Below are 15,424 nucleotides of genomic sequence, written 5' to 3' on the forward strand. Positions count from 1 at the left end.
CATATGGACTGCTGGGGGAATTAATTAAATCATCAGGGTGAAAAAAAAACCTCTAAAAATTATTTTAAAAATAGAAATAATGAGAATTTTATTTACATCGCTGACGGCATTCTAAAACGGAGGTGCCATCATTAGATTGCTCAGTTGTGTGGTTTAGTGGTATAAAACTCGCCTTCGGATCGGAAGGTCCTGGGTTCGAATACCATTTTGATTGGCGTATATTTTAGTCCTTGAAAAAGACTCTTTACTCACAGTCTCTCATCGTACTCGGATGTAAAATGAGTACCTAGCCGTTAACAGCTATGTCTCTGTCGGGAAACAAATATCAAAATTTCGCCTAACTGGCGTCACGTCCCGTCAGATATGTTACGTATTCTTGTTGGATTGGGACTCATTATAAAGAGTTTTATGCACGTTTAGTGGATATTGCGCTATATAATAGCTCACGTTTTTGTTTAATATCTTTTTAAAAAAATATTATTATTGATTACCTTGGCATATATAATTTAGCTCTTGACACAGCGCCAAGCACGCTGATGTGCTTGCTAATTGTGAGATCTTACACAGCTAGTATGTCAGACACTAGCTAGTTATTTGTTTTTAAAATGGTTATCAAGCCTTTCCCCCGTGTCTCGTTTGGTTCCAAGGCAGATGTTTATCAGAGTCAAAAAAGAAACGAACTCATTGAACTCCGCGCGATAGAATAATGTAATAATAGAGATATCGACGTGAAGAATGTTCTCGGCTTGCCGTTTATACAAGCTATGGAAAACCCTGATCTTTCGTTATTGATTGAGGAGAAAATTGAACATTGAACTTATTATAAATAAAGATTCATATGAGTTTGGGTTTTATTTATTTTCTATATAGCGCAATATCCACTTATGTGCTCAAGGGGGTTTATAAGGTGTGCCAAATAAACGACAACAGCAACACTTAACATGCAGGACGACGCATAACGCCTTTGTTGCGCTATTAAAATTTTATTTCTCGAAGGGAGACAACCCTGTTCCTGGTCAGATGTTCATTTTACGCTGAGTGCGATGAGAGAATGTGAGTTAAGAGCCATCATCGTCATCATCGTCATCATCATTACAATCATCATCATCATCATCATCATCATCATCATCATCATCATCATCATCATCATCATCATTATCATATTATACTATTACCTTTTCGAATAACAGTAAAATGTGCTATAAGCCACTAGTAAATAAATGGACCGAGGCGAATTACCAACTTTTCTAAACATATCATTAATATACTATTATTATTTGACACAGTAATAATGACTATCATTGAATCTACTTTCATTACTACTCTTGTGACTTGCTGACTCAGTCAAGCTGGGATTTCACAACAAACATCGATGGCTGGGTGTATTTATGTGAACGAATCAATAGTATGTGGGGCAGTCTTAGTTATTTGAATTTCATAAAAGATTCCCTATGAATTATGCACGCTCTACTTTGAAGTTATGAAGTCAAAAAGTATACGACGGCAGTATGATAAAACCTCTTAAAAGAAAAAACAAACAAACGATTTTATTACTTTTTTAGTCACTTCAGATAAGGATGTATTAAGACGACCTTCATATTGCTAAGAAAATAATTGTTCAACTTTTCGGACTTTATAGAAGTCTGGTGCATAAGAATTTTTGATTTGTTAATCTTAATTAGTCGATTTTTTAAATTATAAAAAATGCTTGGTGCAAATTGAAAACAAACCATGTTTTGTCAGATTAAGCTGGGATAGAAAATGTTGGAGTATGGTGAGGTTTTATATGGAAAGGATATCGATTGTGGGGATGTTGTGGAAGAGGGGGGGGGGGGGGGGGGGGGGGTTGTTGTAATTTGTTGGTTCTGGTGCCGTTGTTGTTTTTGTTGTTGTTGTTGCTCTTGTTGTTTTAAAATGTGGTTGTATTTACCATTAGAGAGACGAAATAACAGTAGTAGTAGTAGTAGTAGTAGTAGTAGTAGTAGTAGTAGTAGTAGTAGTAGTAGTAGTAGTAGTAGTAGTAGTAGTAGTAGTAGTAGTAGTAGTAGTAGTAGTAGTAGTAGTAGTAATACTAGTAGTAGTAATAGCAGTAGTCATCGTCGTCGTAGTCATAGCAATGAATCGTCATTATAGTTTTCATTTGACCTGACGTACTCAATCATCTATCCCCCCCCCCCCCCCCCCCCCCCCCTCTTCCCTCTCCTCTACCGATGCATAAAACAGCTACTTGATTGCTTCATTCGTTTACCTGTCATCAGACTGTCATGGGTTCGAATCACGACATTCATAGGCACACGACCAGCCCATTACATGACAGAAAACTATCGGAAATGATATGTATAGCCCATATCGGGTAATCGCAAATCGGATAAGTGCAAATTTATTGTCTATAAAGTTTTGAGAGTCACTGATAGCAAGGCTGACAATAGTCATCGTTTTTTTTTTGTTATTGTTTTTAGACCGCCAGCTGGGTGGTTAGTTCTCACTGTGAAACATTGTGTTGTGTGTTGATATGTTTAATCTGACCCTCAAATATTAGCATTTTACTTAAAGAGCTGATCATAATATATACAAATTGGTTACCATTTTTTAAAAAACTGAGACGAAGTGAAATAATATGGTAACTATTTATATTCAATCCACTGGCGGCCAGAAATCAGGCAAATGTTCTGTAATCAGGATCAACATATTTAATATGAGATTTTATAGAGCTCAATCCTCACTAAATTTAAATGGTTTTATTCAATTAACAAGTAGGTCATTTGCAGGCTTTGTCGGCAAAAAGATAGTTACACAATGCTATGTTAATTACAAAAGCTGACGGTTTGTCCTTTATTTTTCTATGTAGTATCAGAAACAAACTCAGTCATACACACAGCTGTAATGAAGGGATTGATTACACGTAATTATTATCTGTGTCAATTGTGTATAGAGTTCTAGTCACCTCTTTTATCAGGTCGATTCGATATTATATCGTGTTACAACAAATAACACCCAGATCCATTTAATTACCAGTCATGATAGAGATACGACTCTCTCTCTCTCTCTCTCTCTCTCTCTCTCTCTCTCTCTCTCTCTCTCTCTATATATATATATATATATATATATATATATATATATATATATATATATATATATATACTCGTTTCATATCATACCATATACTATTAAGGTGATTGTCGATCAACTGGGTTTATGTAACCATGTGATGACCAAGTTATTGATTCATTTTTGTGTAGACAATTGGGATGAAATCACAAGGTTGGCGATCACCAAAATTACAAAACTGTAGCTATTGGAATTGTATATTGGGCTTCTTTCTTTCTTTTTTTTAATGCCTAAAATTTAATTTAAAAAATTGCAACGATTCATATTTTGAGTTCTCTGGTCTGTCGCTTACACTATAAAAATGGCATTATCTTTTCCAGACATTACAATTTACTTGTGTTAATTGCGCGGCATGCTATATCTCAATGCTCTTCGATTGTATCTTAAACATACACAACTAGTTTGGCGACGGGGGGAAATGTTGGTTTTGAGGTTTGGCAAAGTTCAAAGCACTTACTTATTTAATTGAGCGTGAATTGTCAAGTAATGAAATATAAAATATTGAGTAATTACAAAGTATTGATTCTGTCGAAACTTCTTTTGTGCATTTTTTCCGCTTTGGTTTAGATTGCGTAATACAATTTTATCGCCTGTTGCAACTGTTAGAGGTGACATGTATGATGTAGTTTTATAAACTCGGCATTTCAGTCATAATAATCTTAATACTAATGGAAATGAGATCACTTGACAACAATTATACTAGATAGCAATAAAGAACGCATATTATACATAGGAAATTTCTTTTCAGGACATTAAAAAAATCTTGCGGTTTGAAATAGTCATAAATTTAAATCCTATGAAATGTGTGTGTGGGCATTGGTTGCAGTATTGAAATAACATTTAAGTGTTAGGAATATTTCTCGTTGACAAAAGAAATGGCACGTGGCGCCTTCTTATTTTATCTATGACAAAAATGCTAACTAAAATTCTTAACGGAGCACAAACGAAACTCAGTTTAGATTGGTATTTGATAGGGCGCAATATGGTGTTTGTGCGTGTTTGTCCATATGAATATTTGTATGTGTGAGTATCTAGCTGTGTAGTGTATAAGTTCATATCGAGCGCCTAAAATTCTTGTCATCATGCGCTATGAAAGAAACATTAGATGTCTATGTGTTTTCATGGCACTTACCGTTGTCGAAATTCATTCCAGCATAGATGATTTGAGCTTGCTTGAACATGGCTGCGTGTCTGGTAATTGAAGGCAAAAAATGCATATCTTTAGAGAAAGTTAAGATAAGATATCATGTACCAGTCAAATTCATAATATAAACAAACAGCAGTTTGTAAGAGTAAAAAAAATAATTATAATACGTTGGTTTCCAACATTGCAGAATTGTTCATTAAGCAAGTAATTTTCTGTCAACAAACACAAATTACAATATCATTATGAATTTATTCTGACATCCTCCTTCTTCTTCTTCCTCTTTTTTCAGTTTTTTTTTGTCCTTCATTTTCTTCTCACAGAAACTAATGTGTGTCGAGATACGTTTAGGAAATTCATTGTTTTATTTTTTCTGACACCGATAGATTTTAAGATAAATAATCAAAATCTAATAAAAGAAAGGAAGACACGTATGAGAATAGTTAAACTGAGATTTGGAGACATCCGTGATCCGGATCATCTCCACGTAATCTAGGACATAGCCCCCCCCCCCCCCCCCCCCCCCCCCCTTTTCCACACGACCCTAATCATGAATACCCATTAATACTGCATTCGAACTGCTGGGACTTCAAGTCTAACTCCGAACATTATCACCAAGTCGGACATGTGGTACAGTAAGTAACAAAATGCACTTTTCATCACAAACAAAAATCTTCTATCCTTTTCAAAAATATATAGGAATTAACACGACTCGCAACATGCCAACATTTATTAAACCTGAGACAATTCTGGTTCTGATTCTTCAAAGAAGACTCAAATTTTAAGATTTTTTTTATAAATGGTGACTAATCTCAATTCATTGATATTTGAAGTAAAAGAATAAATCCGGCCAAAATATTAAAAAGTGTTTTGTTATGCAGGACAGAGCGATGCCAACACCAGTGACATGATGTCAGGTAACATTGCGTGATTCCACCAATTTCCAAACACTATGAGCTAGATTGATAAATGATTCATTCAGGCACTCTCGGGCTTAATTAGATGACGGCTCCAAGACTCTCATTAATATTTCAAACTACCCGAAGTGACGATCTTGAAATATGTGTTATCTAAGTGCTACCATTCCACCAGAGTCAATGCAGACCTTCTGGGCCTGAATGACGTAGGGACCATGTTTCCCGGTTTATGTAGCGTTAGAAATAATATTGTCATTGTTACACTGGTCTATTGCAAGGTACTTCCCGACCGGTCAGACAGACCAAGCAACCCAATCACTATGGGATCAATAGAGGTTCGAGAGAACCCCCCCCCCCCCCCCCCCAAAAAAAAAAAAAAAAAAAAAAAAAAAAAAAAAAAAAAAAAAAAACAGCGGATGTACTCATCATCGATGATGGTCACTTTGATTGGGAGGCGGGTACTCTACCGACTGAACTTTATTAAGGTGTCGTTTTTGGGTAGTTGTTTTTTCAGGAAAATTGGAATTTATAATTTGGAAATGAATGGGTGCACAAAATTCCAGCCAAAATACTCGTAAATGGTAGGGTTTTGTTATTGTGTACCATGTAGGCTTCATTAAAGATACAAATCTCAAACTCGCAGCTCACATAATTTGACAATAAATATGTTTTTTTACTCTTAGATTTCAAATTACGCTCATATCTTTATATATTTTTTTGTGTGCGGTATTTTTAGACTCAATAACTTGCAGATTGTGTTGTCGTTTATCAAGTTAGACACTGACAAATTGTCATGATATTCCCGTTGCTCTAAAGTCAATATAATCCATAAAAGCATATTTTGACGGAACATATTTTTTTGAAAATGCCGTAGACTACTCGTGTCCAACTATTTTTTGTTCACCTTTCAAAGAGATTTTATCTCGAACTTCAGTGGTTCTCCATTCCTGTCGATCGTATCATATTGAATTTTTATTTGTATTCTAAATTGATATATTTTCAATTACTCGATAGCCTCAAAATGAAATTTACCTTTAATAAAAACTTCAGCCATTACAGCATTGGATGCAATATCACAGACATTGTAAGAGAAAAAAAAAAAAAAGAATGACAAAAAAAAAAAAAAAAAAAAAACACCAAAAAAATCCCCCAAAAAACTTGCATGTGACGCAAGCATTGGCAGTGGAAATAATAATGTCTGTCTAGATATAGAATCCTCGTTCCATCGTGAATTTTGCCATTTGGGTTCATTTTGGTATCTGCTACCCAATCATTACATCCCCCTAGCTTACTCCCCATGGCTGCTGCAGAGGCCAACATCTCCCAAGAGATTCAACATTATTTTTGTTATTCACACGGAGCAGCGTCCGTGAATCCCGAGTGGTTTGTTGAATCAAATAACCAGGGGGTGATCGGAATAAAGTGGTTTCATTCTGTCAGCCATGACGGTCGCTTGATTGCATAAACGATAATTATTATGTCGTACAATGGCAAAAAACATCATTTTCCTTATGGATAGAAAATTATTTCTTCCCATATCGAAGAATTACGATGTCCTCCAAAATGTCAGATCGATTCAAATCTGAGATGTTAAAGAAGTCACAGGTTTGAAACCTTTTTAAATGTTGGGGTTTAATCTAATCGATTGACGTTTGAAGTTAGAGTTTTCGGACTAAAATGATTTTTAAAAATCTGATTTGTCGAAGTACGGTTCAATTATGGTGTCTGCTTTTGGAGATTGAAATAATAAACCAACACAAAATTACTCATAGAAATAGCTGTTGGATGCAAACCAATCATTTAAAACAATGTCATTCATTTTCTAGGATGCACCAACGATTCCAGATTTAGTAAAGGTCATGAAGGAATTATTGAACAAATCTGAATTGATTTAATGCTTGTAACTATTAGGGAAAAAATAAATCAACATGGAAATATTGCAGTGGGATGGGGATAATTCAAGATAAAGGTCCTTTAAAAGTCAGAGAGAAATTGAGTCTTATGTGAGAAAGTTACGATTTTCAGAAATGTTTGTGTGTTCTCTCTCTCTCTCTCTCTCTCTCTCTCTCTCTCTCTCTCTCTCTCTTTCTCCCTCCCTCTCTCTCTCTATCTCTCTCTTTATCTATCTATCTATCTATCTATCTATCTGTCTATCTATCTATCTCTCTCTCTCTCTCTCTCTCTCTCTCTCTCTCTCTCCCTGTGGGACGGAGGGGGTGGGGGAGGAGGGGTGGTGTATGTGTAAAATTCGGTTCGTCATCTTTTATATACTTCTTTTGGATAAAGCTATCATAGCACTAATTACCTGGTTGATATTGACTATGTGCGAATTATATGAGTTATATTCTTCGCACCAGTAGCATACTATTGTACAACACATCGAGTTTCACTATGTTTTGACTCAATTCATTCATTCACCGTTCCAGCCACATTGACTAGACCACAAATCTCACCATAGAAAATAAACTCTTAATAATGAAATCGGACGTTGGAGAAAATCGAGCTGAGTATTTTACAATTTACAACACTCTACCATTCATTGACAAAACAACTTAAAAAAATTTTTTTGATCTGAAAACTCTTACTTCAAGCACCGATAGATATAGAGGATTCCCAACATGTACAAATTCTCAAGTCTTAGACTTCAAAGATTTTCTCTTGAGACCTTTTAGAAAAATTGGAGGTCATCTTTATCAAGTAAAATATTTCTAGCCAAAATGAAAAAATATGTGTTTTTTCAATGGAAGTCAAAGTAGACCAGACGATTCTAGATGCTTTAAGTGATTCTCAGACCGACGCCTTCATCGGGGGGAAAATCAGCCTCTGTTACCAACAAAGGAATTCTGAATAGCACGCACAAAACAATATGGTGCGTCCTGAACTCGTTTCTCTTTGGAGAAGGGAAAAACGCTATTGACAGGAAGCTCGCTGGTTTTATTGGGCCAATGCCGTCTGCCTTCACCACTTCCATTCAAAACGGCTTGTGGGTTTTTATTGAAGAATTTGTGACAGGCGGTTGAAAAATCTATTATTTCCAACAATTTCTTTCTATTGCACTTAAAGCAAACCCTGGATACGGCAATGCTACACAATATTGTCATTCAGGTTTCTTTTCCAAATAAACACATTATGACTGGAATGCCCCCCCCCCCCCCCCCCCCCCCCCCCCCCCCCCCCCCCCCCCCCCCACCCGGCCCCGTGTCCGCCTATTCAACGGGCTTTGCCCTCGACTCGTTCAGTGGAAAATGGTTAAGCTCCCAGTTTACTGCACGTGGTGACGTATTGAGTAATAACGAATCCATCAATTCAGACATCCCATTATATCAATGGCTTTACATTTGTACCTAGTCATTAAAATTGGAACGTCACTGGTCTAAATGGATTAAAAGTTGTACAGTATTAGTCTCAGAATGTATTCCTTCAACCCCACCCCCCCCCCCTGCCCGCACACACACACACACACACACACACACACACACAATTGGAGTTTATTTCGGTTTTTATAGCGTTAAACGGTCAGTAAAAAATTGCCTGCCATTCTTTGGATAAGACGCTACTCTAACGCTAAGTACTTTTTTTTTTTTTGCGAGATTAATAGACGTAATCACCGATGCGAATGGATACGGATGGAAGGGGGCACCACCAAGTCCGATCACCAACCGCTGCGCTGTGCGGCCTTGAGCAAGTTACCTCGCCCTAGCTCAATTTGCGCCTCTGCACTGCTGCTGACGCCAGGGTTATTCCGAGTCTTTCCTTGGAATAGTCCATAGAGACAAATTTCCCTATGGGATGAATAAAGGGGGTTTTATTTTTAAAAAAATAATTTTATAAGTACAATTCTGTTTCTGCTTCAGTTAGTGATTTACGAAGTTTATTTAAAAATAGATCTCTGAAATAACAGAAACGAATGTGCCAGTCAAATGAAAAGGTATCTTTGTCTCCATTCGCGTAATTGTAGTTTGATAATTAATTTTTCGTCGACAAAATTAATTTTTGGAATAACAGCTCTTGTTTCCCAGACTATCTTTAAAAAAAAATCCGATGGGAAAATAATTCATTAACTAATTATTGGTGTTTTAATTTCTGACTGAATTCTAAACCAAATCATCCACGTCTTATCGAGAGCCTTTTCAACAAAAAGTGCCGTACTCTGGAAAACACCATATTTGAAAATTTGGCCAGACATCTCGTCTTTCAAATATCGATCGATTTAAATGACCCTCATCTTGGCAAAAACTCTCAAACTTGGGACTTCGCGAGTTAGTCCTAACGTCTAATTACGATACAGTTCTATGGGAACGGATAACTAGACAATCATTCTGATGTACTCTGACAAAACCACATTTAAAAAAATTGTTAACAACAAAAATTATTATTTTAAGATATCAATAAGGTTAAGAGGATAACAAACTTGTCAAGAACTCTTAACACTGGAACATCTTTGGAATCTTGGCTCTAAAAACGATTTTGACAAGTCGAGAGCCATCTGGATGAATCGGGAAATGAAGTAAAAGGGGGGGGGGGGGGGGGGGGGGGGGGTTGGTCAAAAATGTTATCGTTTTATGTCGGTGTTAAACTCAATTCATTTTTTTGGTTGCCTCAATACTTTCCTAAGGTGCCAATTGTAAACAATTCCTGAGTTTCCCACATATAAAATTAAACAAGAAGCGTGTGAGTGTGTGTGTGTGTGTGTGTGTCATTTTATATCAAGTTGTAGCCATTCTTGTTGTAATAAAGAACCAAACCAAGAATGATAATATAAAATCGAAAACTGAAGGGAAGCGATACATAAGAAGGGTTGGGAAGTTATTTGAACGTATTCAGCCCTCTCATTGCTTTGCCTGACTGCCCTCACACAAAAATAACATTAGCGCCTTTCCTTTAATGGCCTGATTGTCCCTGCCTTTATTAAGCCATGCACTGACAAAACGCAATTTTAAATATTTTGGCCATATGACTGTTAATTCAAATATCACTACGATGGCTCCTAACTTGTCAGAAAGACTCAACCCCATATTTCAAAGAACAGTTCCATGTCAGATTTGAAACTTTTTGTCAAGTCTTGATTGATTAATGTTCGGAGTCAATGATTTTGGTCTTTTTTCGTTTGTTTGTCGTTTTTTTTATTGGCCAAAATTGGAAAATTTCTTTTTTTTCAGATTTCGGTGTAAAGCAGTATGGAAGCCGGTCGCAGAGGCAATGTGCCTTAATAAGCCCGGGTCGATACACCTGAGCAAAGGCAAGTCTTTTCATAGGATTAAACATATGGCCCTTAGATGGATGAAAGGAAGAGCTGTCGAGCTGCTGGTGGGGACACTGCTATTCTCCACAAGGTGGGATATTGGAATATTATTGAACAGGGTATATCCTTTCTCAAGCCGTCGTCGATGAGAGATGCCGTGGTTGTGATGATGGTGGCCGGGCGGCCGGGCAGGCGGAACTGACGTGAAAAGGCTGTTGTGTTGTGGCCACTGCCACGCGGCGCCATTGTTATGGGGAATTGCAGACAGCAATATAGAAGAGAAGCTGGCGATAATGCTGTTGATGGCAATGATGATGATGATGAGGATGATGATAAGGATGGTGGTAATGATGATGGCGATGGTCGTTTTTATACAGAACAGGGACGGTAATATGAGTCAGGTGAAGTAAAAAGCCCGGGGATGAAAGGGGTGGGGGGGGGGGGGGGTGTCCTTGCATTGGGTGACGGAGCAGTTTGTCTGACCCTAGGGGTTAGGACAGTTATCGATAATTGGTAGCCATTCGTAGCCGAGAGATGATTTCGTGATCCAATTATGGCTTGCTAATATATCACCCGCTGGTGGCAAATTGAATGATTTATTGATGGTTGGATTGCTTGGTGATAAAATAAACACTTGAATATTCGATTAATATTGTGTATTGAAGCATTGCAAACCTCCTCAGAAATAAACAACAAAAACATGATGAGAAAGGTATCCTCCCTAGTTGTTAAAGATAGATCCTACCTAAAAGTATTCTTTGTTACCTATTTTATACTTTATCAATGTAATGTAGCCTTAGACAAATCTTAGCATCTTTAGAGTTTTGGGACAAGAAGAGACAGCGCTTATCGGTTGTCATCGACACTAGTGTCCCAGATTCAAGCCCATAACTCCCCTTGAATGCATTCTTCTAAAATTTACCACAGAAGCCAAAGAAGTAACACCTGGTTTCACCCTTCTGCACTCAAGTTGATATAATATACTAAATTATACTACGAAATCTAAGCATAAATATATTTTCTATTTCCACTTATCTAATGACTCTATTCACAAGCATCTTTAATTCAATGAAACAAGTTCATATAATAGTAAGACTAATTTAGCGATCTGTTGAAAGCAAGTTTATATTACACAATTAGTTATAGCTACTCAATTAGATTACCTCCAGGAGGACTACAGTTTCGTGGGCAGATCATATCCAGATAAAAACAATTTGGATCCGCTGTGAGGTTTATTGCGCCAGATCAAAACCGATATTTAGCGCAGCTATGAAGAAGAATAAGAATGAGAGAACAGGATGAGGAGCAGGAGGAGCAGGAGGAGGAGGAGGAGGTGGAGGAAGAAGACGAAGAAGAAGAAGAAGAAGAAGAAGAAGAAGAAGAAGAAGAAGAAGAAGAAGAAGAAGAAGAAGAAGAAGAAGAAGACGACGACGACGAAATATCTATCAAGGTCCTGGTTTCCAATCTTACAACCGAAAGTCTAGACCTCCCGTGGAGAATTTTATGCTTTCACTAGTTGACAAGGCTGCAACATCTTTCATTGGCGACAATATTGTGTATTACACACGGAATGTGAACACGGTACGACATCTGCCGGTAATGGTGAAAACATTCCAAGATGGCGTTACAAGTGAAGCAGCTTTGTTGTTTCATGACAAAGGGAAATAAGAATTAACAATGTGGTCTACACTCTACAAACAGTATTATGCCGAGGGTATTGCGATGCTAAAAACATATGTTTTAAAAAAAAATACATGTTCCGTCTCTTAAACTGACATTAAATATTAAAATCTTACATCTTTGGTTATTTTAAATTAACCAGTCAGCATCTGGTCCACTTCTACATAATACTGTTTTGAGACGCTAGGTCAGCAATGAAAGGGGACACGTTGGCCGAATCAGTCGCGAAGAAAAAGGATTAGAGGGGAATAAAATGAAGAGGATGAAGGTAAGAGGAGAAGGAGGAGGTTGAGAAGGAGGAGGAGGAGGAGGAGGAGGAGGAGGAGGAGGAGGAGGAGGAGGAGGAGGAGGATAACCAAAATAGACGAACATATAGAGAGGAAAAGAACGACTGGATATGGAGGAGAAGTAGAGGAGAAAAAGGTTAAATATGTTGACAAGGTTGAGGATTACAGGAAGAGGAGGAGGAGGAGGAGGAGGAGGAGGAGGAGGAGGAGGAGGAGGAGGAGGAGGGAGGGAGGTGAGGAGGGGGGGGGGGTGAGGCAAAAAGATCTTGCACTGTCTTACAATGTGTCGAAAGAGAGAGAGACATTTAGTCAATGGCAATCTGTAGATGGTTTATGCATCCGTAAACACCGAGATTTGAACTTTGGAACTCATAAAATCACGTTGATGGGGCAACCTTCGGTTGGCTAGGGCGTTTTATAGTCCCAAACGACAGCAGGATGTCGGCGGGCAAGCCATAGAGGGATGACTATGGTCAGACATTGACCTTATCTTTTTGAAAAACTCTTTTTATATGGTGTTAGATCTTATTCTAACTTGACATAGCAACGTCTTACAACAAGTACAACAGCTGTGACACAATGACAATGTTGTGATTCAATGATGACGAAATATTATCACTTTTACTAGGGAGTTTCGCACCATGCATCATTTATAGCGTATCACTTAGGATGTATCTATTACAAATTATAGAATGATCCTTTTTTTAAAAATGTTTTGGTGTAAACAGAAAAAATCTATCAGCGCATAGTTTACACCAAAAAACCCCCCTTCTTTAACAAATTAGACGTTTATGTGATACGTATTTAAACGTGACACGTGAGATGTGATACGTGATACGTGTAAGTGTGCAGCGAAGACTTCAATTTTTCATTTTATTTGCAAGAGGACTTTTACACACCGATACATTAATCTACCCAAATGTGTTAATTTTATAGAAATTATAAGTAGTTTCAGGCTTTAGACTTTGTGACAAGTTTTGAGCCATCTTAAGATATTGAATATGGAAGCAATGGCACTCTATCAAATAAAGAAGAAGTATTTTGCTAGTTAACGGGTTGGTAATGATTTAATGAATGTGAATCGTAGTTACCTCACTCCTGGTGAAAGCGGCGAGTTTCGCTACCCCAATAATCATCAGATAAGTAATGAAGAAATTTATATTTGAAATACGGTTAGTCTCGCCATGAATGCTTGAAATCAGGACAAGTTATATTCCGAATTTAAAAAGTAGGATCGGGGATTTGAGTCTAATCTTGTCTATAATATTTTTAGTTGCTGAATATGCATTGGTGTTTGCGTGTTTTATGACAAGGAATTAAAATGCTGAAATTTCAGTTTACACATTCTATGATTTATTTATTTCAATGGTGACTGTTTCGTCATCAAGAGACTAGTAAATTGCGAAGCTATATGAAGTCAATCATTCATGTGTGCGAGTTTGTGTGTGGATTTACATATATATGTGTGTATTTGTGTGTGTGTGTGGGGGGGGGGGCGTTTATGCGTGTGTGTGTGTGTGTGTGTGTGTGTGTGTGTGTGTGTGTGTGAATGTGTGGACAATCTACGGATCCGAGTAGGTACTTAGCACTTTAACATTACACAGTTGCGAGTTCTTTAGCGAAAAATTATTTGTCTATTATTCAAAGCAAGTCACGGGAAATATTGATACTATAATATAAATATATATTAACTGACGATACGGTGAACTCAATAGCTTTGAGTCAATAGACAGCTATAAGCTCTTCATTATTTCCATTCATTTGTATAGTATGACGTTTCTATTGATGAAATTTATTTATAACCTGCTTGTTTCTTGTAACTTTTTTTCTAAAGCGTCAATGCAAACACCAAAACACGCTGAGCAATGACAAAAATTCTTTTTTTCATTTTTGTCAGAAATTGATTACTTCTCTATTGTCGATTGATTAAGAAGGTCACCGTCGTGTAACAGATTCTTTTAAAAAAGACTTGAGCTTTTATATTGCGCAATACTAACTTAATGTGGCTCAAAGCGCTTTACAAGGGGTTCCTGGCCAACAGCAACTTCTAACATGTAGAACGAGACATGACGCCTGTTAGGCAGGCGATGTTACAAACGTTTTCCGACAGTGACAACGGTCAGGTACTCATTTTACACCTGAGTACGGTGAAAGAATGTAAGTAAAGAGTCAATATGCGCCGAGCGAGGCTCAAACTCAGGACCTTCCGATCCGAAAGCGAATGTCATAGCACTAGACCACATAGTCGCGCATTCTTAAGATTCTTAAACCTGGACATTTTAATGAATTATGAAATTTATGATTTTTTTGACGAGTTGGGGAAGGGATAATCTAAATTGACCAATAATTGAATTCAGTTGTTTTTTTTCAGGCCAAAACAAAACAACAGGAAACAAATAAATGTATTTTCTCAGTGTATGAGAGTGTAGATGTATCGGCTGTATTAGATGTATCGGCCCTATACAGAAGGTGTGTGGGAATCCGGGGTGGGGTGTCAATCAATAGTCAAGAATACGCCCCGGAATCCTGGAAAGAGTTATTTTAAAAAGGGTCTTTGTATGTGTGTGTGTGTGTGTGTGTGTGTGTTTGTGTGTGTGTGTGTGTGTGAAATCTAATCGATACACAGGTATATTGTATATGCCCGGTGGTCGATACCAGGCGTTCGTTCAATTTCAGACCGTATCAGAATTCCGGTAATTTGGGATGGGAAACCCCACATTTTAACAAACAAAAAATTAAATAAGCCATTATTTGATTATCACTGTTCAAGGAAAATGAGTTTAGAGCTTTTGAGCGTTTACATATATATATATATATATATATATATATATATATATATATATATATATATATATATATATATATATATATATATAGCGCTATATCCACTAAACGTGGTCACAGCGCTTTACAAGGGATCCCTGGACATCAGCAACGCTTAACATGTAGGACGGGATGGGACGACACGGGACGCCTGGTTGGCGTTATTACAATTCTTTTTCGGACAGAGACAACGCTGTTAACGACCAGGTACTCATTTTTCACC

The 15,424-nt window shown here is 37.3% G+C and overlaps 1 long non-coding RNA gene across 1 annotated transcript in view; it reads right to left on the reverse strand.

The window, feature by feature from the left end:
* Positions 1–15,424, reverse strand: part of LOC144964747 (uncharacterized) — a 76,928-nt gene that overhangs the window by 41,676 nt on the left and 19,828 nt on the right. Inside the window, exon 4 of the long non-coding RNA XR_013643923.1 lies at positions 4,241–4,299. This is a non-coding gene — a long non-coding RNA (uncharacterized LOC144964747). The remainder of the gene's footprint in view (positions 1–4,240; positions 4,300–15,424) is intronic.

The sequence above is a fragment of the Berghia stephanieae genome, chromosome 2 (genome assembly GCF_034508935.2).
Source record: "Berghia stephanieae isolate SIO BIC M18660-M18661 chromosome 2, UCSD_Bste_1.3, whole genome shotgun sequence".
NCBI lineage: Eukaryota > Metazoa > Mollusca > Gastropoda > Nudibranchia > Aeolidiidae > Berghia > Berghia stephanieae.